Raw genomic sequence first — 25120 nt, 5'->3', positions numbered from 1 at the left:
ATTGTTGATGACTGTGTAAAAAAAAAATGTAGTTTTCATAGATTTGAACTCCTTATTTATTCCGAATGACCTCCAGCTGCAAACTAAGTGATTTTTCCCCCAAGTAGGCCTTTTTGTTCCTAATCATATCTAAGTAGTGATAAGGTTGATATTTTCTTTTACTTTGTTGTAGTTCACATTGTGCTACTCTATAAAGGATTTAAAAAAATATTTCGTATCAGTTATGTGGACATCTTTTTCCTCACTTATTAGAGCTATGATCTCTAGGGGTAATAATGTGCAGTTAAGCCATCACTTCTGTCTCCTAGTCATTCCCCCCACCCTTAGGTAAAGCTGGAGAAGTTTTATTATAACATGCTTGGATAGGGATTGAAGCTATCAAAGATCCATGTGGCTGTAGAATGAATAGTAGTACTTAATTTGATTATTTTAGGTAATTCCTTTCCCAAAATTTCTTTTCTATGCTTGTGGGTCTTTCCGAGTATTGCCTGAAATTTACCTTCTCTGGTAAATTTCTGTAGGTGATGTGGGAATAGTGAAGAGGAAGGTTTGATTTTGAATAAGTTACCTGTTCCTGTTATTTCACTGACCTTGCTTTTAGATGATTTGCTGTAAATTTTGGTACTCTTCTCTGCCTTAGAAACCAAATATTTATCTACTACTTTGAATTTTAACATAGTTAATACATTTGTTAATTAGTTAGCTTAGTTCTCTGTAGACTCAGCTTGCTAACCCGAAGGGTCGAGGAGGTAAGGTAGTTGGGCTCTTATTTGTTCGTAAGTTCAGTTGTCCGTAGAAATCCCGGTAAAGTGATGCTTTCTTACACATCCAGTTCCTGCAAGAATTCCCGCTTTTCATCAGCAGCAGTATCTCCACCTAATACTTGCGATCCTCTCACTTTGCCTTGCAGTTCTCTCTCGTTTTCCAGCTCATCCTTGTCTTCTCAAGGATCTTCTTCTGGAATATGCTCTTTTCAGTCCTGAGACTTTCGGCTGATGGATCCCAGGCTGACCTCAGTCAAGTGAATGTGATAATCATTGGTGGCAGAAGAACTCTGATGAGGCTAATGCTATTTTCTTTTCTTCTGGAAGTACTTGTACATATTGCAACAGGAGGGTAAGGTAGGTAGAGGCACCGGGCCTCGTCAGCTCACCTAGCCTAGCAGGGGAATGGGAGTACTTTGTGAAGCGCATAGAGTTGCGGTTCGTTTTAATTTGATGTTGTTCTTGCAATGACTGTCTTGGTTCTTTTGGCTGGTCTATTAATTAAATTGACATAGGACCATTTAACAGGAGAAAGACAAATTAAATTTTGTATGTACGGGAGCCCCACAAAGATGAGAGGCTCCAAGACAGTCAGTTGGGGCTAATATGCCATCGTGAGCTAAGGAAAAGGGGTGAGGCCTGGGGCTTTGAAGGGAGAAGACCGTTCACAGGAAGATGGGAAGAGCGAATGTTCGAGTCAGTGTGTGTGGCTCCCGCTGAGGGGCATCTGAACCAGCAGGCCCTGCCTCCCAGCGTGCTAGCCAGCCACGGAGACCTGCTTGTCACAGTTCTCTCTGGGTGGCTCTCTTGGACCAGGCCTTCTAAGTTCTTAGAGGCAGTTAGCAGGGAGGTTAATAAATAAAAAGCTCTTCCTGTATCTTTAGGGCCGTGATAATCTTCACCTCAAAATAATTTACTCACCAAAGTGGCACTTTTAGAGAGGCCTATTCTGAACCCCTTCACTTGTCTAGAGTGCAAAAAAGGTGATTAGTTGAAACTGTATTTGAAAACAGGCTAAGAATTCTGACTTCCTAAAATGATGTGTATATAGAAACATAGTATAAAAGTCTTCCTTTGTTAGTCCTGTGAAAATAAAAGTGGACATGGTAAGTAGCAAAGATGGTTGGTATTTGCATTTATTTTACGTGTTTTTTTTAAAGAGACTTTAGACTATTACTGTTGTTTTGGTTTTTTTTTTAATTAAGTTTTTATAGCTCACCTGTTCATTCAGAGGACGGGGAGAAATAATTCTGAGCCTTTCGCATCCGAGAACATGTCAGGCTCTCGCAGAACTCCGTCTGCAGTCGGCCGCCCTTTGCCAGCGGCAGCCATGATGGCTTAGGGTGCAACCAGTACTGGGCAGTTACCTTTAAAAAGATGGTTGGCGTTAGGTTTTCACACGACCCTTACTTTTTTTTTTAAAGGTAAGGGACGAGGTGTGTTACAAACCCATTTTGCTCTTCTTTACTGTAAAATTGTTTTTCTTTAGGCATTTATGAAGGTTTGACCTTCCTTCCCTTTTCAAATAAGATGGTTTCCTTTGCATATTCTTTCTACACTCTTAACCTTTTTTTGCAGTCCTAACTAAGCATAAAAAGGACCATCTTCTTTCTAACCCCACCCTTCCCTGAAATTAATTGTGCTAAATTATCAGCTTCTTTGATTTCAAACAGTACTTGTCCTAAAGGCATTTATTAAGTGTCCATATGTGGATGCTCCTGTGCTGAGTGTTGTAGCCATAAGGTCAACCCAGGGGACTCATGTCTGTTAAGTGCTTTTGAAGTGCCAGGTAACACTAATGTAAATCATATTATCAAGGGAATTCATATAGATAGCACCCCCCTTCCCCCATCTCACCAGGCTGAGTGCCTTAAATGCTGTAAGAATCCATCCCCATAGGAGGGTGGGGTGTTTAGTCTTCATTTGGGTCTGGTTTAAATGAAGAAATGTAAGGTAGACAGTTCTGCAGAGTCTGTTTATAGACCTATCCTACTTAAAATGTACACGGAGCACTTGGAAGCGCTATCCCAGGAGCAAAACGCCTGAGACCGCAGCTGTCTGAATAAGGGAACATGGCAAAGAGCTGTGGTGCGCAAGTTTAAAATAATGTGTTTGTTACAGATTGAAGGTTTTGGCAACCCTGCCTTAAGCAAGTCTGTTGTTGTCATTTTTCTAACATAGTTTTCTCACTTTGTGCCTGTTTGTCAGATTTTGGTAATTCTCAGTGTTTCAAACTATTTCATTATTATTTGTGTTATAGTGATCAGTGATCTTTGATGCTACTATTGTAGTTGTTTGGGAAACCACGACCCATGCTCATACAAGATGGCAAACTTAATAAATGTTGTGTGTGTTCTGACTACTCCACCAAAAAAAAAATAATAATGTCTTTGGGGAAGGTATCCCCGTTTACACTTGTAGGTTTATGGTTGCCAAGCTAGTTTTAGGGAAGAAAATGTTAAAGTTACTGTTGTCTCTTATTTGAAGACAGCAGACTGATATACTGAGGCCAGAAGACTAGTTATGGATTTCAAAATTAAGGTTGTTGGAAACAAATATTTTTCTACTGTTGTGTCTATATATTCCATATAGGTTTGGACACAGTGCTTCAGTAAAGAAGGAAGGTCCGTGAGAGGGATTGTTAAGGGCCAGAAAGACAAAATAATCGAAGTACTTCAATCTGTATTATCATAAAATTCAGGACATTTCTGCATTAATTAACCAGTTGTTTTTGAGGGACAACTATGTTCTAAGCTCTGTGCTGGGCTCACAAAATGTTACTTGATGCCTCTAACAGGCAGAATACTGCTTGTCTGTGCAAACCATGTGGCTCACTAGTCTTTTTTTTATGCTCTTTCAGGAAAACCACAAGAACATGAAATACAAGTAAAACCTTGAGGTTGTATATGATCTTAGGTTATAAAATCTTGAACAGGTGATGTAGATGCAGAGTTATTTATCAACATTTGGGAGGCGCAGGGTGCGCAGGGGTTGAGAAAGGAGTCCTAGGGCCAGACACCTGCACGGAGTCCTGGGCTCGCCACCTCCGTGCCTTGGTTGCCTCGTCTGTGTATTGGGCTTATTTTGGTGATGTATACAAAGTGCTCAGAACAGTTGTTGAAGTGTGAGAGCTCAATAAATGGTACCTATTCAATTGAAGAACAGTAAAACTTCTGAAAGACCTAACTAGATGTGGGACGAATGAAATCCAAAGCACCTCCACAATTAATGAGCGCGTTGTTGGACAAATTTACTGGCAGACTGAGAGCAGATCCAGTGAATACTGCCTTCCAGTGGCAGGTAAAATTCATGCCTTTAGAATCCTGGGAGAGAATTGCAGTGCTTAAGAGTTAAAAAGGGGGTCTTTGAGTAACAGATTGGCTTGCTGAGTGTGGAAGAGCATTCCAGGAATCAGGAGTAGGTGAAGAGGTGGGTTCAAAGCTGGAAAGGGAAGCACAGAAAAGAGGTATGTGTATGGGTGGAGAGCTGCATTCTCGAATGAGGGCCATTTGGCCCCTCAGGACATTTGCCTGTGTCTGGAAATGTTTCTGATCCCCATAACTGAGGGGAGCGGTGCTCCTGACAGCCAGGGATTAGAGGCCTGGGTCTCTGCGTAACATCTTCCCACAGCAAAATAGTGCCCAACCGAAAATGTCAGTAGTTCTGAGGTTAAGAAACAGTGGTCTAGTACAAGGTGTCATAAAGGCCACTGGGTAGTGGAAGCCTGTTATTTATAACATTATCATCACCCCAGCCCTGAAAAAAAACCGAGTATCAATACAAATTAGCTCAAGTTAATCTGGCTCAGCGTGATGCATGCAAACATCCCCTTAAACTAAGTGCCCTGCTTGTGCAACATCTTTTACCATGCCGTCAGGAACCTAAAATGACCCTATCTTTGCTATAACCTCCACGCTGTATGTTTTCCCTCCCTAATCCTAGAGGGAAAAAAAGTAATAAACATTTTATCAGATTAGAGATTTCATTAAAATGGCTAACAGTGATCTTTTCCTGGTGTCTTTTTTTTTTTTTTTTTTTTTTTTGAGAGGGCATCTCTCATATTTATTGATCAAATGGTTGTTAACAACAATAAAATTCAGTATAGGGGGGTCAATGCTCAATGTACAATCATTAATCCATCTCAAGCCTAATTCTCGTCAGTCTCCAATCTTCTGAAGCATAACGAACAAGTTCTTACATGGTGAACGAATTCTTACAGAGTGAATAAATTCTTACATGGTGAACAGTACAAGGGCATTCATCACAGAAACTTTCGGTTTTGATCATGCAATATGACCTATAAACCATCAGGTCAAATATGAATATTCATTTGATTTTTGTACTTGATTTATATGTTGATCCCACATTTCTCCTATTATTATTATTATTTTTATTTTTAATAAAATGCTGAAGTGGTAGGTAGATGCAAGATAAAGGTAGAAAACATAGTTTAGTGCTGTAAGAAGGCAAATGTAGATGATCAGATGATCAGGTGTGTGCCTATGGACTAAGTATTAATCCAGGCTAGACAAGGGCAGCAAGACATCCACGGATGCAGAAGATTTCTCTCAAAGCAGGGGGGGTGAGGTTCTGAGCCTCACCTCTGTTGATCCCCAAATTCTCACCTGATGGCCCCCCTGCGACTGTGCCTGTCTTAGGTTGTTCCTCCCTTGAGGAATCTTACCCGTCTCTGGCTAACCAGTCATCTTCCGGGGCCATACAGGGAAATGTAAAGTTGGTAAGTGAGAGAGAAGCCATATTGTTTGCAAAGGTTAGCTTTTTACTTCTTTGCAGATTTATGCCCTGTGGCTTCTATGCCCAGCACTTGTCTCGAGGTATCTTTACCACCTGGAGGAATTATGATACTCGGTAAATTCGATATGAGGCACGAATTCTATTTAAGGTTTGTAATTAGGAAGGAAGAAGAAAAGCTATAGATGTAGCATATGAAGGAAACTTGGGAGGATTGATTATTTCTTTGACATATCTTCTTGTATAGTACCTTAAGTATGTATAGGTTTTAAACTACTAACTAATTTGCACACACATATTAACATAATAGGAATACGGTGACATAAACAAAGCAAATCTATAATTACCAGCCATCTCCAGTGAAGCCAAGAAAACCATTTAGGCACCCTAGGCATTTGTGAAAATTTATCTATAATATGATGGATATTTTCCAACTGTACTTGAACCATCAGACAAATTAAAGCAGCCCATTTCTGGGATCTGTTCACATCCCATATGTTCTTTTAACCATAGATAGTCTATAGCCATAAGATTTTGGAGTGCTACAACTTGCACCCCTCCCAACTCCTGGTTGAGTTCCAACAGTACAGATCCAGTCAAATTCGTTGTCTCACTGTATGCACATGCCAGCCTAGACATCTCCCTCCTCCTTCTTATGGCAAGTCCAGGAGACGGTGGGCTGGATGCAGCCACAACCGCAGCATCGTCCGGATCCCTGGGGAGGCTTTTTGATGATCATCCCCCGGCACGAGTCCTCCAGAGAGTGCTGATGCCGGAAGCTCCTCCTCATATCGTATCTTATTTCATTTTCTGGGTATCCAAGCTAGGCCTTGATCTTCTGCGTAGAAACAAACAGACCCTTTGCCCACACTTTGACATGCCCTCTATACCACTGTGCAGAACTCATTGGAGGTCAGCACACAGTAACTGCTTTTTTTTTTTTTTTTTTTTTTAATTAAGAGAAAGGAATATTATCAGAAAAGAGTACCTCCATAGCTGATCATCTGACACCCTTTAAGTGATCAACATTAAGGATATTTAAAGCATGCGTTGATCTTTGATTTACCAATAGTTTTATCCTGTTAATGAGTAATCCCCTTTTCTTTCTTTCTTTCTTTCTTTTTTTTTTTTTTTTTAAATTTTTAATCTACCCTTACATGAAGAATACTATGTTTACTATGCTCTCCCCTATATCAGGTCCCCCCTAACAACCCCATTACGGTTACTGTCCATCAGCTTAGCAAAATGTGGTAGAGTCACTACTTGTCCTCTCTGTGTTGTGCAGCCCACCCTCCCCTTTCTCCCTCCCCCCCATGCATGCTAATCTTAATACCCCCCTTCTTCTTCTCCCCCCTTATCCCTCCCTGCCCACCCATCCTCCCCAGTTCCTTTCCCTTTGGTACCTGTTAGTCCATTTTTGGGTTCTGTAATTCTGCTGCTGTTTTGTTCCTTCAGTTTTTCCTTTGTTCCTATACTCCTCAGATGAGTGAAATCATTTGGTATTTCTCTTTCTCCGCTTGGCTTATTTCACTGAGCATAATACTCTCCAGCTCCATCCATGTTGCTGCAAATGGTTGGATTTTTCCACTTCTTATGGCTGAGTAGTATTCCATTGTGTATATGTACCACATCTTCTTTATCCATTCATCTACAGATGGACATTTAGGTTGCTTCCAATTCTTGGCTATTGTAAATAGTGCTGCAATAAACATAGGAGTGCATCTGTCTTTCTCAAACTTGATTGCTGCGTTCTTAGGGTAAATTCCTAGGAGTGGAATTCCTGGGTCAAATGGTAGGTCTGTTTTGAGCATTTTGATGCACCTCCATACTGCTTTCCACAATGGTTGTACTAATTTACATTCCCACCAGCAGTGTAGGAGGGTTCCCCTTTCTCCACAGCCTCGCCAACATTTGTTGTTGTTTGTCTTTTGGATGGCAGCTATCCTTACTGGTGTGAGGTGATACCTCATTGTAGTTTTAATTTGCATTTCTCTGATAATTAGCGATGTGGAGCATCTTTTCATGTGTCTCTTGGCCATCTGTATTTCTTTTTTGGAGAACTGTCTGTTCAGTTCCTCTGCCCATTTTTTAATTGGGTTATTTGTTTTTTGTTTGTTGAGGCGTGTGAGCTCTTTATATATTCTGGACGTCAAGCCTTTATCAGATCTGTCATTTTCAAATATATTCTCCCATACTGTAGGGTTCCTTTTTGTTCTATTGATGGTGTCTTTCGCTGTACAGAAGCTTTTCAGCTTAATGTAGTCCCACTTGCTCATTTTTGCTGTTGTTTTCCTTGCCCGGGGAGATATGTTCAAGAAGAGATCACTCATGTTTATGTCTAAGAGGTTTTTGCCTATGTTTTTTTCCAAGAGTTTAATGGTTTCGTGACTTACATTCAGGTCTTTGATCCATTTTGAGTTTACCTTTGTATATGGGGTTAGACAATGGTCCAGTTTCATTCTCCTACATGTAGCTGTCCAGTTTTGCCAGCACCATCTGTTGAAGAGACTGTCATTTTGCCATTGTATGTCCATGGCTCCTTTATCAAATATTAATTGACCATATATGTTTGGGTTAATTTCTGGGGTCTCTAATCTGTTCCACTGGTCTGTGGCTCTGTTCTTGTGCCAGTACCAAATTGTCTTGATTACTATGGCTTTGTAGTAGAGCTTGAAGTTGGGGAGTGAGATCCCCCCTACTTTATTCTTCTTTTTCAGGATTGCTTTGGCTATTCGGGGTCTTTGGTGTTTCCATATGAATTTTTGAATTATTTGTTCCAATTCATTGAAGAATGTTGCTGGTAATTTGAGAGGGATTGCATCAAATTTGTATATTGCTTTCCGCAGGATGGCCATTTTGACGATATTAATTCTTCCTAGCCATGAGCATGGGATGAGTTTCCATTTATTAGTGCCCCCTTTAATTTCTCTTAAGAGTGACTTGTAGTTTTCAGAGTATAAGTCTTTCACTTCCTTGGTTAGGTTTATTCCTAGGTATTTTATTCTTTTTGATGCAATGGTGAATGGAATTGTTTTCCTGATTTCTCTTTCTATTGATTCGTTGTTAGTGTATAGGAAAGCTACAGATTTCTGTGTGTTGATTTTGTATCCTGCAACTTTGCTGTATTCCGATATCAGTTCTAGTAGTTTTGGAGTGGAGTCTTTAGGGTTTTTTATGTACAGTATCATATCATCTGCAAATAGTGACAGTTTAACTTCTTCTTTACCAATCTGGATTCCTTGTATTTCTTTGTTTTGTCTGATTGCCGTGGCTAGGACCTCCAGTACTATGTTGAATAACAGTGGGGAGAGTGGGCATCCCTGTCTGGTTCCCGATCTCAGTGGAAATGCTTTCAGCTTCTCGCTGTTCAGTATAATGCTGGCTGTGGGTTTATCATATATGGCCTTTATTATGTTGAGGTACTTGCCCTCTATTCCCATTTTGCTGAGAGTTTTTATCATGAATGGATGTTGAATTTTGTCAAATGCTTTTTCAGCATCTATGGAGATGATCATGTGGTTTTTGTCTTTCTTTTTGTTGATGTGGTGGATGATGTTGATGGATTTTCGAATGTTGTACCATCCTTGCATCCCTGGGATGAACCCCACTTGGTCATGGTGTATGATCCTTTTGATATACTGTTGAATTCTGTTTGCTAATATTTTATTGAGTATTTTTGCATCTACATTCATCAGGGATATTGGTCTGTAATTTTCTTTTTTGGTGGGGTCTTTTCCTGGTTTTGGTATTAGGGTGATGTTGGCTTCATAGAATGAGTTTGGGAGTATTCCCTCTTCTTCTATTTTGTGGAACACTTTAAGGAGAATGGGTATTATGTCTTCTCTGTGTGTCTGATAAAATTCCGAGGTAAATCCGTCTGGCCCCGGGGTTTTGTTCTTGGGTAGTTTTTTGATTACTGTTTCAATTTCTTTGCTTGTAATTGGTTTGTTTAACTTTTGTGTTTCTTCCTTGGTCAGTCTTGGGAGGTTGTATTTTTCTAGGAAGTTGTCCATTTCTTCTAGGTTTTCCAGCTTGTTGGCATATAGGTTTTCATAGTAGTCTTTAATAATTCTTTGTATTTCTGTGGAGTCTGTCGTGATTTTTCCATTCTCATTTCTGATTATGTTGATTTGTGTTGACTCTCTTTTTCTCTTAATAAGTTGGGCTAGAGGCTTATCTATTTTGTTTATTTTCTCAAAGAACCAGCTCTTGGTTTCGTTGATTTTTGCTATTGTTTTATTCTTCTCAATTTTGTTTATTTCTTCTCTGATCTTTATTATGTCCCTCCTTCTGCTGACTTTAGGCCTCATTTGTTCTTCTTTTTCCAGTTTTAATAATTGTGATGTTAGACTATTCATTTGGGATTGTTCTTCCTTCTTCAAGTGTGCCTGGATTGCTATATACTTTCCTCTTAAGACTGCTTTCGCTGCATCCCACAGAAGTTGGGGCTTAGTGTTGTTGTTGTCATTTGTTTCTATATATTCCTTGATCTCTATTTTGATTTGTTCATTGATCCATTGATTATTTAGTAGCATGTTGTTAAGCCTCCATGTGTTTGTGAGCCTTTTTGTTTTCTTTGTAGAATTTATTTCTACTTTCATACCTTTGTGGTCTGAAAAATTGGTTGGTAGAATTTCAATATTGTGGAATTTACTGAGGCTCTTTTTGTGAGCTAGTATGTGGTCTATTCTGGAGAATGTTCCATGTGCACTTGAGAAGAATGTATATCCTGTTGCTTTTGGATGTAAAGTTCTATAGATGTCTATTAGGTCCATCTGTTCTAGTGTGTTGTTCAGTGCCTGTGTGTCTTTACTTATTTTCTGCCCGGTGGATCTATCCTTTGGGGTGAGTGGTGTGTTGAAGTCTCCTACAATGAATGCATTGCAGTCTATTTCCCTCTTTAGTTCTGTTAGTATTTGCTTCACATATGCTGGTGCTCCTGTATTGGGTGCATATATATTTAGAATGGTTATATCCTCTTGTTGGACTAAGCCCTTTATCATTATGTAGTGGCCTTCTTTATCTCTTGTTACTTTCTTTGTTTTGAAGTCTATTTTGTCTGATATTAGTACTGCAACCCCTGCTTTCTTCTCACTGTTGTTTGCCTGAAATATGTTTTTCCATCCCTTGACTTTTAGTCTATGCTTATCTTTGGGTTTAAGGTGAGTTTCTTGTAAGCAGCATATAGATGGGTCTTGCTTTTTTATCCATTCTATTACTCTATGTCTTTTGATTGGTGCATTAAGTCCATTTACATTTAGGGTGACTATTGAAAGATATGTACTTATTGCCATTGCAGGCTTTAGATTCGTGGTTACCAAAGGTTCAAGGTTAGCTTCTTTAGTATCTTACTGCCTAACTTAGCTCGCTTATTGAGCTGTTATATACACTGTCTGGAGAGTCTTTTCTTCTCTCCCTTCTTATTCCTCCTCCTCCATTCTTCATATGTTGTGTGTTTTGTTCTGTGCTCTTTTTAGGGGTGCTCCCATCTAGAGCAGTCCTTGTAGGATGCCCTGTAGAGGTGGTTTGTGGGAAGCAAATTCCCTCAGCTTTTGCTTGTCTGGGAATTGTTTAATCCCGCCATCATATTTAAATGATAGTCGTGCTGGATACAGTATCCTTGGTTCAAGGCCCTTCTGTTTCATTGCATTAAGTATATCATGCCATTCTCTTCTGGCCTGTAGGGTTTCTGTCGAGAAGTCTGATGTTAGCCTGATGGGTTTTCCTTTATAGGTGACCTTTTTCTCTCTAGCTGCCTTTAAAACTCTTTCCTTGTCCTTGATCCTTGCCATTTTAATTATTATGTGTCTTGGTGTTGTCCTCCTTGGATCCTGCCTCCCTAGCACCGGGGTCCCTGTCCCTTCAAGGCTTCCAAAAAGCACTCGGCAAAAAGAGAGAAAAAAAAGGGGAAAAACGCGCGATTTCTTCCGTCCTCAGGTGCTGGTCTCAGGCACCCACCCACCGGTCCCACAGGGAAAAATGCGGGATATTCTTTGTCCTCAGGTGCCGGTCCCAGGCACCCGCTCACCAGTCCCGCCGCCCTGCCTCCCTAGCACCGGGGTCCCTGTCCCTTTTAGGCTTCCAAAAAGCACTCGCAGAAAAGAGAAAAAAAAAAGGGGAAAAACGCGCGATTTCCTCTGTCCTCAAGTGCCGGTCTCAGGCACCCGCCCACCGGTCCCGCAGGGAAAAACGGGGGATATTCTTTGTCCTCAGGCGCCGGTCCCAGCCACCCGCTCACCAGTCCCGCCACCGTGCCTCCCTAGCACTGGGGTCCCCGTCCCTTCAAGGCTTCCAAAAAGCGCTCGCCCAAAAGAGAAAAAAAAAAAAGGGGAAAAACGCGCGACCTCCTCCGTCCTCAGGCACCGGTCTCAGGCACCCGCCCCCAGGTCTCGCAGGGAGAAACGCGGGATATTCTTTGTCCTCCGGCGCCGTTCCCAGGCACCTCCTCACCGGTCCCGCCACCCTGCCTCCCCAGCAACGGGGGCCCGTCCCTCTAAGGCTTCCAAAAAGCGCTCGCCAAAAAAAAAACCGCTCCGGTTTCTCTCCACCCGCCGGGAGCCGGGGGTAGGGGCGCTCGGGTCCCGCCGGGCTGGGGCTTGTATCTTACCCCCTTCACAAGGCGCTGGGTTCTTGCAGGTGTGGATGTGGTCTGGATGTTGTCCTGTGTCCTGTGGTCTCTATTTTAGGAAGATTTTTCTTTATTATATTTTCATAGCTCTATGTGTTTTTGGGAGGAGATTTCCACTGCTCTACTCACGCCGCCATCTTGGCTCCGCCCCCCTGTCTTTTTACACTGTACTCCTGCCCTTTGCAGGTGCTCTTTTGTCACAATCACCAGGCAAGGTGATTGGTTAACAAAATAGTGAGTAAGGAAGATTTATTTTACTGGTTGAATAAAGGAAGTCCGGGCTTGAAGACATAAGGATCCTTGGCATTCATCTGCAGCAGCCAGTTTTTGAAGTCACGAAAGAGAACTGTGATATGTTAGAATGAGGGATAGAGGTGGCGGTTTGTAAGCGAGTGGAGAATTGCCTCATGTGCCGAATCAGTCTGGGGTGAGGCATGGTGTTGAGGAAGAGTTCAGTCAGGAAGAAGAAGATAGTCCCAGACCTGTAAGTGCAGCTACTTGCTGACCCTCTGCCATAGGCACAGCAGCGTAAGCGATATCCAAAGTCACTCTTTCCCCTGCACTCCCTCATGAGGTGTTGCTCAGCTTCCATGCCCGTACGTAGTTAGCCGGTGCTGACGTCTGGGTTTACTAGCTCATATGTTTTACTTTTGTAGATTGTGGAATGGAGAAAGCTGTGTAATTGCAAGTTGAAATCAGAGTCCTCGATGTTTCTTTTTCACTGTTCTTAGGGGACTTTGGCCACAGCATTCTTACTTTGTATTTACGGTATTAGAACAATTTTTCTTCCTTTTCATTTCCTTAGTGATTCCAATTTATTTGCTCTAAATAGTGTATGTCTTACAGCTAATGTCCAAATTGTAATAAATGTTGATATTTTTGTATTAGCTGACATCCATTTGCATATTTCTAGTTTGAAAGTACCAGAGAGTATTTCTCAGCACGGTCAGCTGTTGAAATCACAAAGGTGTCTAGTAGCTGCATGAGAGGGTGGAGCGCCGGGCCTGGCCGCCCGGTTAGCTCTCCTGTTGACCACTGTGCCCGGCCGTCCTGGCTTATGTGGAGAGGTGCCATCCCCAGTGACATTGCTGTGCTAAACTTGAGATGTATGTTGCTCCTTCCATCATTATATGACAGAATAATAATGATCAGGTCTTAAAACCATTTCTAGTTTATTTTTCAGTTATTTGAAAATATCCTACTATACTCACTTTACCCTTTCACTGTGAATAGTCCAAGAAACTTAAAAAAAAAAAACCCAGATGCCCTTTGGTGTAACTGAGATCTGATACCTTTTAATATAGGCAGGCTCGCATCCGTATTCTGATGTGGTGGCAAAGTGGAGACCCTGCGCCAGAGCAGGACGCCCTGGGAAGCCGCCCGCGTCAGGCCAGGTTATGCTTCTCTCCCAGAGGGACGTCCCTGAGGAGCTTCGCGTTTATTCTTCAGTGTTAACCTGTACGCGCTCCATGCCACCGTGAGCTCTAATGCATGGTGGACTCTCCACTTCAATATTATTCTTAGCCTTTTTCTTTTAGAATTCTATTAATGCCTTTCACAATAAATGCTTGTTGGATTGAATTGAATCTGCTGAGTAAATGAATTGTTTCGCTTTGCTAAGAAAAATTTTTTGTTGTATTATAAAAGAATACTGATGTACAAAGAATACTTGTTATTTGCTATCTGTGCTGAATTCATTCATGTCTGATGTTTTCAGTGTGTTTTTCTTTAGGTCTGGAAATTAAATTATTCTCAATCAGTTGGCAGCTGTCACGTTGGTGCAGAGTGGTAAGAGCGGTAAACTGGAAGTTAAAAGATCAAGTTCATGCCTGTTGGTTGCTGCCACTTTTTTAGCATTTATGTTAGGACAGTCTGCCTGAGTCTGCTTTCCTCATCTATAAAATAAAGTTGCTTTGCACACCTTTGTTAACGTTAAATGGGGTCCTGTGTTAGCCCACTCAGCACAGCACCTGGCGCCTGAAGAGTCTAGGCAGTGTTTCCCATATTAAACACAGTGCTGTGGGTGCGTCTCAAGACTGGCTTCCTAGAGGTTTTATAAAAGCACAAAACCTTAGAATGAGAGGGGATAGAGGAGCTCAAGCCCAGCCTCCCTTATAAGGATTTAATTTCTCCTCTGGTGTCCCCATCAAGTGTTCATTTCTCAGTTGCTATTTCTTCTTTGGACAAGGCACTGAGGTTGGTCTTCCGGAAGCGGCAGAGTGGAGTGAGGCACGGACACCGTTCTCAAGAAGGTCGTTCGGGGCAGGCTTCATTGAACAAGTGGCAGTGGAGCCAGATCTTGACGGATGAGTAGGACTAAATATTCAGAGGGGTTTCTGGCTACAGGAATAGGTAGACGAAAGGAGAAGGGATAGAATAGTCACAGCGAATCGTGATTATAAGGAGCTCCATTTAATTGGAGCCCAGGGAAGGCAAAGGGATAGTGAAAGGTAGGGTCGGAAAAGAAGGTTGTGGCCAGATAGTAGGTAGAGGTCCCGGTGCACTGCTGCAGTTTGACCTCCTGGTAGCCATTAAATGATACAGGATGAAAAAAAAATTTACCTGGAAGTGTTAGAATCATTGTTCTGAATAACTGTGCTAATTTTTAAATAGTTCTCTTAAATTAACTTGAAGTGGGTCCCCTTGTAACTTCTTTTTGTTCAGGTTCAATCTCTATAGCCTTACAGTCAGGCCTCATCCCTCACATCAAACCAGACACCTGTCAGTTTTACCTCTAAAATACTAATAGAAGCTGTCCCTGTTGCTGCTTTCTGAGTTTAAGTCACCATCATCTCTTTTCTAGATTACTGTCACACATGGCCTCAATCAGCCATTCATTAAGTTTCCATTCCTGCTGTCCTGGTAAGAGTGGTAGTCAAAACCTTTGGTAATTCTTAATTCTCAAAAAATACAGGGAGTGCACTGCAGGCCGTGTTGCTGCTTTTGACCCTTATCTCCAGAGTTACAGTGACACTGGAGAAACAGTGGGCTAATTATTCTTCTTGGAGCCAAAGCAGGAGTCCCTGAGGTGATGGCAGTGTTCTGCATTACCTTGGGGTGCTGAGCGCCAGGAGGGTCTGTTAAAGTCGGGGCAGGCGGGGACACAGGTACACCACAGTGACAGGTGAAGTACGGGACAGCTGTGCAGGGGCACGCACTGTGCCCTGGAAACGGAGCCGACCGTACTGGGTCAGAGCTTGTTTCGAAGATGGAAATTGTTCCTTTTAAAGCTTACTCCCAGAGACTTCTGGCAGTATAATGCATAACTGAAAAATGTTACAAAACTCCTACAAATGCCTATACTGTTCCTTTACAGGTTTTCCCTGAAAGCTCAAGGTTATGAGGGATTTCTCCAGGGCCCATGAAGAGGAAAGTGTGGCCATCTGGCTAACCCTCGGGCCGCCCCAGGGGCTTCTGTCCAAACCAAGCTCCAGAGCCTTGTGTTTCAGTGAACGTTCTAAACAGAAAATTAGACGTTTCAGGATCAGGAAATGGGTTTGTGATCCCTGCCTGAAGCTGGGACTCCAACTTAAACCCGTAGTACAAGGGTGAGCCGGGAAAAATGTTCGCCCGTCAGCCAAGTGCAGTGATGAGAGTGCATCTTTCTTAATCATAGGTCTAGACAGAAGTCTTCCCTGAGAATTTACAACCACAGCTCTTTTTCAGTGCAGATTTGACGTTTGAATTTATATGTTTGTGTGGTCTGGAAAACCCAAAGCCAAGAAATAAAAGTGATCCTGGGCTAGAAGTGCCTCCGGTGGGGCTGAGGCAAATGTATGGTCTTTCTGAAGGAATATACTTTCGACCCAGGCTTCAGTCTCCTCTGGATTAGTTTTCCAAATATGAGTTTATAACCCCAAATGACAGAGCTTAGGAAGGAACGAGCCAACAACAACAACATTACAGCAAAACAATCAGCAATAGCAGTAAGGCTCTCACCCACCACGGGTCTTCACATGATTGGAAGTAATCAGTCTGCTATTTAAATCAATTTAAAAGATGTTTTAATAATAAAAAGGGGATTGAAAACATGGGCAAGAAACTGAGTATAGAAATGACCAGGCATATTTTGCCAAGAAACAATGTCTCTAAAAAGGAAAAAATAGCCATTGAAATTTAGAAACTCAGTGGACAAATTAAATAGTAGATTAGATGATTTTTGAAGACTGTATCAATGACAGATCTCAGGAAATTAACCAGATGTAGTAGTAGTTAGAGGCAAGATGGGCCTCCCCCATCTTGATTGAGAAGGTTTAAAAGGAATCTATTTGGAGTTCCAGAGAGAATGGAGGTAGTTCTCAGCTATTATCAGTTCAAATACATAGTGGCTGAGAATTTTTTGGAATTGATGAAAGACATGAATTCTCAGCTTTAGGAAATTAAATGAAACCCCAAGCAGCATATATAAGAATTGTATTCCTAGATATAGTGAAACTGTGAAAAGTCAAATATAAAGAGAATATCTTAATAGGGGACAGGGAGAATAGATAATCGCCCATAAATGAGCAACATGTTACAGTACTCAATGGCAGCAGTGGGAGCCTGAAGACTGAAATTATAAAATGCTGAGAGAAAATAACAACCAACCTTTATTTTACCAAACTAAACTTTCATTCAAGTTTAAATAAAGGTGAAATGACATTTTTGGACAAGTAAAAACTGAATTGGCTCCCATCATATCTTCAGTAGTTTTATTTTGCAAAGTTAAGAGGCACAAGGATGTGATTTGGAGTGGCTGAGCTTCTTAAAGGATGTATGCCTATTTATAGGCTGCTGAGCAAATTTTACTTTAGGTAACTAACTTTACCACCTTTTGCCAAGACCCTAAATGTCAGTCTTGATTTATAGTTTGAATCTGGAATTTCTACTCAAAATGTTCTCAAGATTTCACATCCATTAATTAGAAGATGGTTCTAAATTTATTGTTTTTGAGAACGTATGCTAATCTAGGGATAACATTATAAACATAAATAAAATAGAACTTGATACTTTTAAATGGCCAAGAACATCACAGACCAGAAGCTACTCTTTCTCCCTATGGCCCTGACTTTAAAAAGAAGTATTTGCTAGACGATTTTTTTAAACTGTTGAAATTCAGATATACTATTAGGAGTATACTTATAGTAGGGTTTTGTTAGGACAACTGCCTTTATTCAAAATCAGTAGATGAGTTCTTACCACATATCCCTATCTTTTTTGGAAATAGTTTCTTTCAAGGAGTTTTATACTGGACTTAAGCTGATATCCCTCATCTAATATTGATTGTCTTTCTACACACCATTTATTCATTTTACAAGTATTTTCGAGCACTAAGGTTGCTGTAGTGAACAAGACTAATACGAAGCCTGTGCTCAGGAAGCTGCCTTCTAGTGGAGCAAGTAAATAAAGTTTTAAAATAATGGGAAGAACAGAGAGAGTAAAATAAGGTGACATGATAGTAACTTGGGAAGGGGGGATGTTTTTTAGATTAAATGGTCAAGGAAGGTTTTTGAGGAGATGGCATTCAGACAGATTACTCCTGGCGAGAAGCTGCCACCTGGCCAGAAGCAACCTAGGCTGAAGGCAAAGAATCACAAAGGCGGTAAGGCCCCCGTGAGCTCCGTGGACGCTCCTGTGGCGCTCCTAAGTGCTGGCTGAGAGACTATTAATGTGCTGGCTTAACATGGCATACGATTTTGTGGATGTTAACTTAGATTTTATGGTGGTGTAGAAGTCACACCAGACTGTCATAACTTAAATTCCTATCTTTTATTGATGCAGGTGTTGCAGGTTACCCTAATCTTTACCCTGTTCTCTATTCTGCCAGTGGAGCCCAGTGACATGTGGTTGACAATGTTTAATTGCCGTCTTGTAGTCTGTTCTCGTTTAGACGGTTGTTAGTGATCCCTCTGTATTTAATGTAAGCACATTAAAATATTTGTGCTGAACTCAGTTTAATTGTAAATCTAGGTTTTTACATAGGGAGACGAGATAACGATAAAGGATCACAGCACCTTAGATGTGGAAGAAACTTTAAAAGCGGTATCCACAACGAATTATGTTGGAGAGAGTAAGCATTAAGTCTGCTTTCTTTAGAATAAACTTCATTCCATAAATATTTAGTTATTTGTAGGTTTTTCTGTATAAATAAGGAATCCTTAAAATATCCTGAAAACTACATTTTCTCTTTTGTGTTGAAATAGGTGTATACTTGTAGCTTTTTAATCAAAAGGTAAAAACATTTTTAGTTTTTACTTAAATTATAGATTTCTAATGTCTGGTCTGGCTTTCAGTCTTACCACACACAAGGTTCCACAGTCAGAATCATCACCTGGCCGCATGGAACAGAGGACAGCCCCATCCACAGTAATCCTTGAACATTATTTGTTGAGTGAATGAATGAATGAATGAATATATGAACATTTATTATAAGGTTATCTTTGGAGAATAATTACCAGTAGTCAGTAAACTTAAAAATATTGACATAACATTGATCACTTTTAAAAAAGTGACTTTATAAATGTGCATGTCTGAAGAGGAGGTGGCCAGGGTGAAAAGCACATGGACTAAGAAGAGGAAATGGATCTCAGTTTCAGCTGTGCTGTTCAGTCACTCACAGACCTGAAATCATGCAGCCTTGCGCTTAATTTCCTTGTTTGTACAATGAAAGGATTGGACCAATTGCTGCTAACGCTTCTCTCTGCTCTAAAGCTCTATGATTTTTACCCTTTGCTATTTACAACAACCAGGAGGGATAGAGGTTACCTTTTATGTTAGATTTGATTCTAAATCCAACATTATAGGGTAGTAATATTTAAACTATTCATGTTGAATAGTGAGGGAAACCTCTGGGAAAGGTTCAGGGGTAGTGATTAGTTGTGCCACTGTTTTCTTCAGTGGCCTGCACTTCTCATCAACCTTTCTGATTTTCCTCTTAGCACTGAGATGATTTTAGTACACACACGTGGTATGTCTGCAAGAAGGGGCCCAGCCAGTATGGCAAGAGGTCTGGATATTGATGGTCTCTGTCAGGATATTTTATGGGGTGGTCTACAATACAGTACCTTTTTAAATTTTTTTAGGTTTATTTTTTCTGGCGGGAGGAGGTACTAGGAGCTTCTCTCTTTCACATTAAATAGGACATTGTCTTTTATACATGGTGGCATATTGTTGAGGAAGTGTTCTAAAATGAGAATGAAATCTATTTAACAGCATATTTAAGCTTAGAAAGGAGAACTTTAATGGCCTCATTTTGTCTCCCCAACAATCGAAGGTTGTGGAAGATGATTTGAGAGACATTAGGTGCTCGTCTCCTCCTTCGTATTGGGTTCAAGATGCAGGCCTGCTGTGCTGTCTTGTTTTCTTTTACATTCATGTGAGAAAATTTTGTGCATGTACCTGCATGTGCACATACACTCACAAATGTTTGTTACCTTAATTATTTCTTCTTAGTGCTTCTAGACTAGTGAGAAGGAGCTACTGAGGCTCATAGGTAAAGTAGATTACACTTTTTGTCCCTTGCCATCTTTTCAGTCTCTTATAATACCTATTGCATAAGGAGGAATGATAGTATAGACTATATACTAATTCAAGACAGGATCTTGATCTGATTTAGTTAAAATGTACCCTATCTATTAATGCTATTTCTAAGCATTGGTAACCATTCTTCATTGCTTGGAATTTTTATCTTGACTTTACATTTGAAAGTTACTGGCAATTGTAATGTCTGTTGCATTAACTTCTGGAGCACTAAGTAAGCAGGGCCAGTAGAATCCTCTGCTGATGGGCTAATGGCTTTAGGAGTTTTATGTAGGGCTTTGGAGAATTCTGTCATTTTTGTGGAGCATCAACATAATTTCTGAGGCCAAAATCGTGGTACAGTATTTCCTTGAATGGCCTTTCTGCTGAGTCTGTTGCTTAGTGTTACCGTGACCAGGGCAGTGTGAATGGGTTAAAAGGCTTTTTCTCCACCAGACTGCCCAGAGAGCCTCTCCTGTCATTGCGAGTTTTTTGTTGTAGTTGTCTGATGAATGAGTTTGAATGTGAAATAAGTAGAGCCTGTAATAGAGGTATGTCCTGTAACTACTGTTTTCTACTAAACATAGTTCTGAAAGGATCTATAGTGGCTACTGTAACATTAAAAAATCTTTAATATTTCTATTTTGTCTGAAAACAGTCTATAAAAGTAGAAAATTTTCTTCAGTCATGTACAGTGACACCCTGGATTGACAAAGAATTTAAGTTACCTTATGAAGGAAATGGATTCGTGGTTGAGACTCAGAGCCACGAGAGCCTTTTGGAAGCTTATCCAGTTAACCTTTTTGTATTTGGATAAAATGTGACTTCAATTCAAGCCAAATGGAGAGACGGTCGAAAATAACCCTGTTTTGTATTATTTCTGGGCAACCTAAGCTTTGTATTTGAAGTCTTTTGTACTTGCCTATCTCCTCTTAATTACAGAACTTTCTCATATTGTAACAAGTCCAGCATTTAAAACCACTGTTGTCATTCCTGCCTAAGTAATTCCTACTTGTTTTGAACTTCTCTTAAAGTTCTCTCTGTGTTCGGTCTACTGTTAAGGCCCTGGTCGGTCTCAGCCCTTTGTTATCTGAAGCAGAGAACCTTGTTCTGAGAGGTCTTTGGAACAAGGTAATGAAAACTGGTAGCACAGCACTGCACTCCTCTCTCTCCCTACACCGATTTGGGTAATAAAGTAAAAGTATTTGGTCAGCCTCTTGGGAGCTAGCCAAGTGCTAAAAATGTTTAATAAGAAATTTTATAAAAACTTTGTCAATTGAAACAAAAACTAGGGTTGTACATGCTAAATATTAACTATTTGATGTAAACCTACTAGTTCACTTTCCATGTACATATGTATGCCTATAAATATAGGTAACAGTGGTTTCATACATAAACACATTGAACATATTACTGTTTATATGCAAAGCCCTGTACTGCAAAATACGGGGGCTGTTTGAACTTTATGGACTTAAGTCATGAAGGCTTATGTTTGGAAAATTATAAGCTAGAAATGTCAGTGCAGATATGCAAGTATATAACTAAGTTGATAACATGAGACAGGAAAGAATAACTGAGATTGAAAAACCCCAGTTAATATTGATTGTGCACAAATAACAAGACCACCTTTTGGAAATTCCAGCTTGTCTAAAATGTGCATGTACATTAGGAGTTTTGCAGAGTTGCTGAGCATTATGTGGCAACCACGCTTCTTAGCAGAAATATTCTTAATGTACTGATAACGCTAATTTTAATGTATGAGCACCAAGTTTGTAGCTCCTCGTAACTGATGTGTGTTCTTGGTAGGTTGCTTTGGTTTCAGATAGTAGATGCTGAAGCTGGCTTAACCACAGGGAGCCCCACTTGGTTCACATGACTGAGAGAGCAAAAGCTTTTGGGACAGTAGGAATGGGCTATGTGTGTGCTTTGCCCTCAGGTTTTTTCCCCATGGTTGCAAAACAGATGCCAATGCAGCTAGGGAAATACACTTGTTTGTTCACATCCAGAGAAAGGACAGGAGCCACATACTGTTCTCTGTTAAAAGTGAGAGCAGTTACCTCAGAAAAGCTCAGGAGCTCCTTGATTTCAATGGCCAGAATTGAAGCTTTAGGCTACAGTCCAATCCTGAACAAGTCAGTAGCTAGGGGGATGGTATCAGGCATTGAGGTCTTCGCTTGAGCCGAGGCATTTGCTAAATACCATTGTCCTTGTCCAGGTGGGGAGAGTTGCATTGGTAAGCAGCATGCACGGCTCATAGCCTGTAGTCAAGCATCAGAACCAACAATTAGCATTTCTGGGTCAGTTTTGGCCCACTAGTGGCACAAAGACAATCCTTTGGCAGTCACCAGTGGAGTGATAAGGGGACTGAGGACGGACTTCCGGAACACCACCATTTAGTGGATAAAGAGAGAGCGTTTCCTACTTAAGTTTATTCTGTTTCACTCTTTGATGTAGACTAAGACAATGGTAATGGCCCTAGGGTTTGTTCTTTCATTTCTTTTTCCAAAAGAATTTCTGGAAATACACTAAGCTAAGAAATTGTTATTTGAATTTATTCCTTAGGTAAAATGCTCCTTGAAATTTAAGTAAAAATATTCCTGTAATTCAAGCATTTTCTAATTTTAGAAAATAAAATGACAAGCGGAAGAAAACAAGTCAAATGTATGTTCTTTTCTGTTTCCTGCCTTGTATTTAAAGTCAAGAATCTGGCCTTGAGTAAGTTTCATCATAGTGTCTTATCACAAAACAGATACAAAATAATCCTGGGAGTAAGTAAATAAACACTTTCCTCTAAAGTTCCCCCTGTTTTTTTAAAAAAAATTGTGACCAGTCTTTTTATTCATTTAAAACATGATTTTAAAACTACATTTTGCAGATATAGTACTGAAGGTGTTTAGCAATTTATTTTTAATTATGAGCTTCAGAAAATTGTTCAGATGACTTGAAGTCATGAGTTCTAACAGCGTGCAGCATGCTTGATTTACCCAGACGTCTTTCTCCGCTCTGCCTCTCCGTTAATCTCTGGTCACTGTAATGGCACTAGCTCAGCCTTTTCTTGGAAGTCCTGCCCATCCTCTTAAAGGAACTAAGGAAGGAGATGTAAATGGGTGTGCTGACGTTACAGGAAAAACAAAAATGCGTTTTATTGTAGATGAAGGATCTCTCATGCATTAGATACTAAGGAAGAACTACATACATCAAGGTACGTTTTTTAAATGGTACAAGTAGTGAGGAATGTTAAATTTATGACTCAAATGTCAGACTCATCCCTCCATACAGATGTGATATCTTGGAAAAGTTGTTCTCCTTCTGTTACAAAGAAATAAAAGGTTAGATCTGTTGCCCTGTGTCTGAAGACTTCAGTTTTTGGAAATGGGTTGTGATTGGTAGTAGATGGAGTGTCTGATACACAGGGACCCTCCTATCCTCGAGTAATCATGAACAGATGCCTCTGATTTCCTCTTGGTGCTTAACATGTCCAGGAAAGGTCGGCATCCTGAACTACTGCAGATCTCTGCCTGTCTCTTAGACAGTGAGATGCTAGCCAGCAGACTCACGTCAGAAGACCAGTGGGTCTCCTTTACATTTGGTTACTACGCCCCACTTAGTTCCCAGGAGTGAGGTAAAAGCATTGCACTTTCTATCTCATATTCCAGTCTCCTAAGTTTGACACTGTAATCAATGGGGCCCAAACTTCAGTGCGCATCAGAAGCTTCTGGAGTGTTTGCGTAAATACGTCTCAGGGCCCCCACCCCGAGTTTCTGATTCAGTAGGCCTGGGGAGTCCTGAGGATTTACACTGCTTGTGATTTCCCAGTTGCTGCTCCTGCTGACCCAGTGCCTGCCCTTTGAGAATCTATCCCCAACCCTAACCTTGTTAGACCAAGGAACAGTCATACTGAATTTATTCAAGAAGATGCACAGAGTTTTTTTACTATTTAGGTTAGACTTCATATTGTTTCTTTCTTTCTGGATGTTGGTTACTGTATTCAGTGACCCACAGGGGGTATTCTTAAAACTTACTTCTTCAGTGAAAGAATGATTTCCACTGGGTAATTGGCATCTTGGAAGTTTTCAGGGACACATTAATTACTGCTGCTAGGCCTAGAGCCAATTTTGGAGTAGAAGAAAATACTTTGTATTAATTTGCTGTTTCAAGCAAAGATGTGACTTTTGTTGTGGTTGTATTTGTTCTTTCCTTAGATACCATAATCGTTACTTCACTCAGTGAGTGTTGAAACTTTAAACCCATCAGAGGCCAGTACAAGGTCTTGGCCATTGCCAACTCTGTCTGTTCCTGTGGAGACTCAGCAGGGACCAGAAAGATTACTGTTGTGAGGACACACCTGCCTTTTTTGCATCCAATCTTAGTCGGGGAAATTTCAAAAGAATAACAGGTCTATAGATGTGCCAGTGCACACCCAGGAAGATTCTGCCATTTTGTGGACACCACACTGGTCTAAATGGGAAGGGTGGGGGGCTCTGCGTACTCATTACAGTTGGTGCTCTGGAGGTGTGGTGGGTGTGCTGAAGTTTTTATTTGTTTTCTGTATTTATTTGTCTCAGTATGTTTTTGTTTTGTCTTGCCTTTTGTTTAAGGTGTATCCTCTTAAAGTTTGACAATTTAAAATTTATCTTAAAGAACTTAAAAGTGCATATAGAGCATATTCTTCTCAAGAGAAAAAGAATTGTTTCTTTTCAGTTAAAACGTCTTGGTAAGTTTTGACCACCATTGGAGAATTATGGCAGAATTTTATGTTGATCACTACTTCAAAGAATTATAAGCTGCTGTGATCCCCTTCTCTCACAAAAATAACTCCTTTTTAAGAAGACAGTTCGTACTATTTACACTAACGATTTTGTTTACATGAATAGGAATATCAGCGAGTGTAGAAAAAAATCAGATGGGCTGTTACATGAGCATTGAGTGCAGATAAAACTTAGATGGTCTTCCTTAGTGAGTCATACTACTCGATCAGCTATACTGATTCATACTGGCTGTCCTAATTAGCTATAATTCAACTATAGCTGTACAGAACAGGTATATGGCAGATAGGAGTCAGTGCTTGAACTTACGATGGATCAGGGTTCTGAGGCCTCGGGGCAAAGGGTATGTATGGTGGTCAACCAGTGATGGTGAATTTGCACACCTGTATGTGCCACGCATTGATCTTTTCATTTCCTAAAGATGATGTAATCTTGTATCTTTTTGCAGGATACAGTGGTAGCACTTTATATCAATCTTTATCTATTATACATATATTTAAATCCAATTGAAGTAGATACTGTAAATTTGGAGGGAGGTTGATGTTGGATTGGGGGTCTTTTTCTATGTTCGTGAAATATACCCTTTAAAGAAAATGTTCAGTAGGTTGTTGAATCCCGGTGGAAGAATAGCACCCTGTAATACACCTTCCAAGAGCCTGCGGACCCAACTCTGGTTCCTGCAGTAATAAGGGCAGGTGCGGGCAGCCCTATTT

The 25120-nt window shown here is 40.6% G+C and overlaps 1 protein-coding gene across 8 annotated transcripts in view; it reads left to right on the top strand.

The window, feature by feature from the left end:
- Positions 1 to 25120, top strand: part of POU2F1 (POU class 2 homeobox 1) — a 177108-nt gene that overhangs the window by 56896 nt on the left and 95092 nt on the right. The gene's annotated exons all lie outside the window — the stretch shown is intronic.

This window comes from Manis javanica, chromosome 14 (genome assembly GCF_040802235.1).
Source record: "Manis javanica isolate MJ-LG chromosome 14, MJ_LKY, whole genome shotgun sequence".
Lineage (NCBI taxonomy): Eukaryota > Metazoa > Chordata > Mammalia > Pholidota > Manidae > Manis > Manis javanica.
This window is presented reverse-complemented; position numbering and strand designations above follow the sequence as displayed.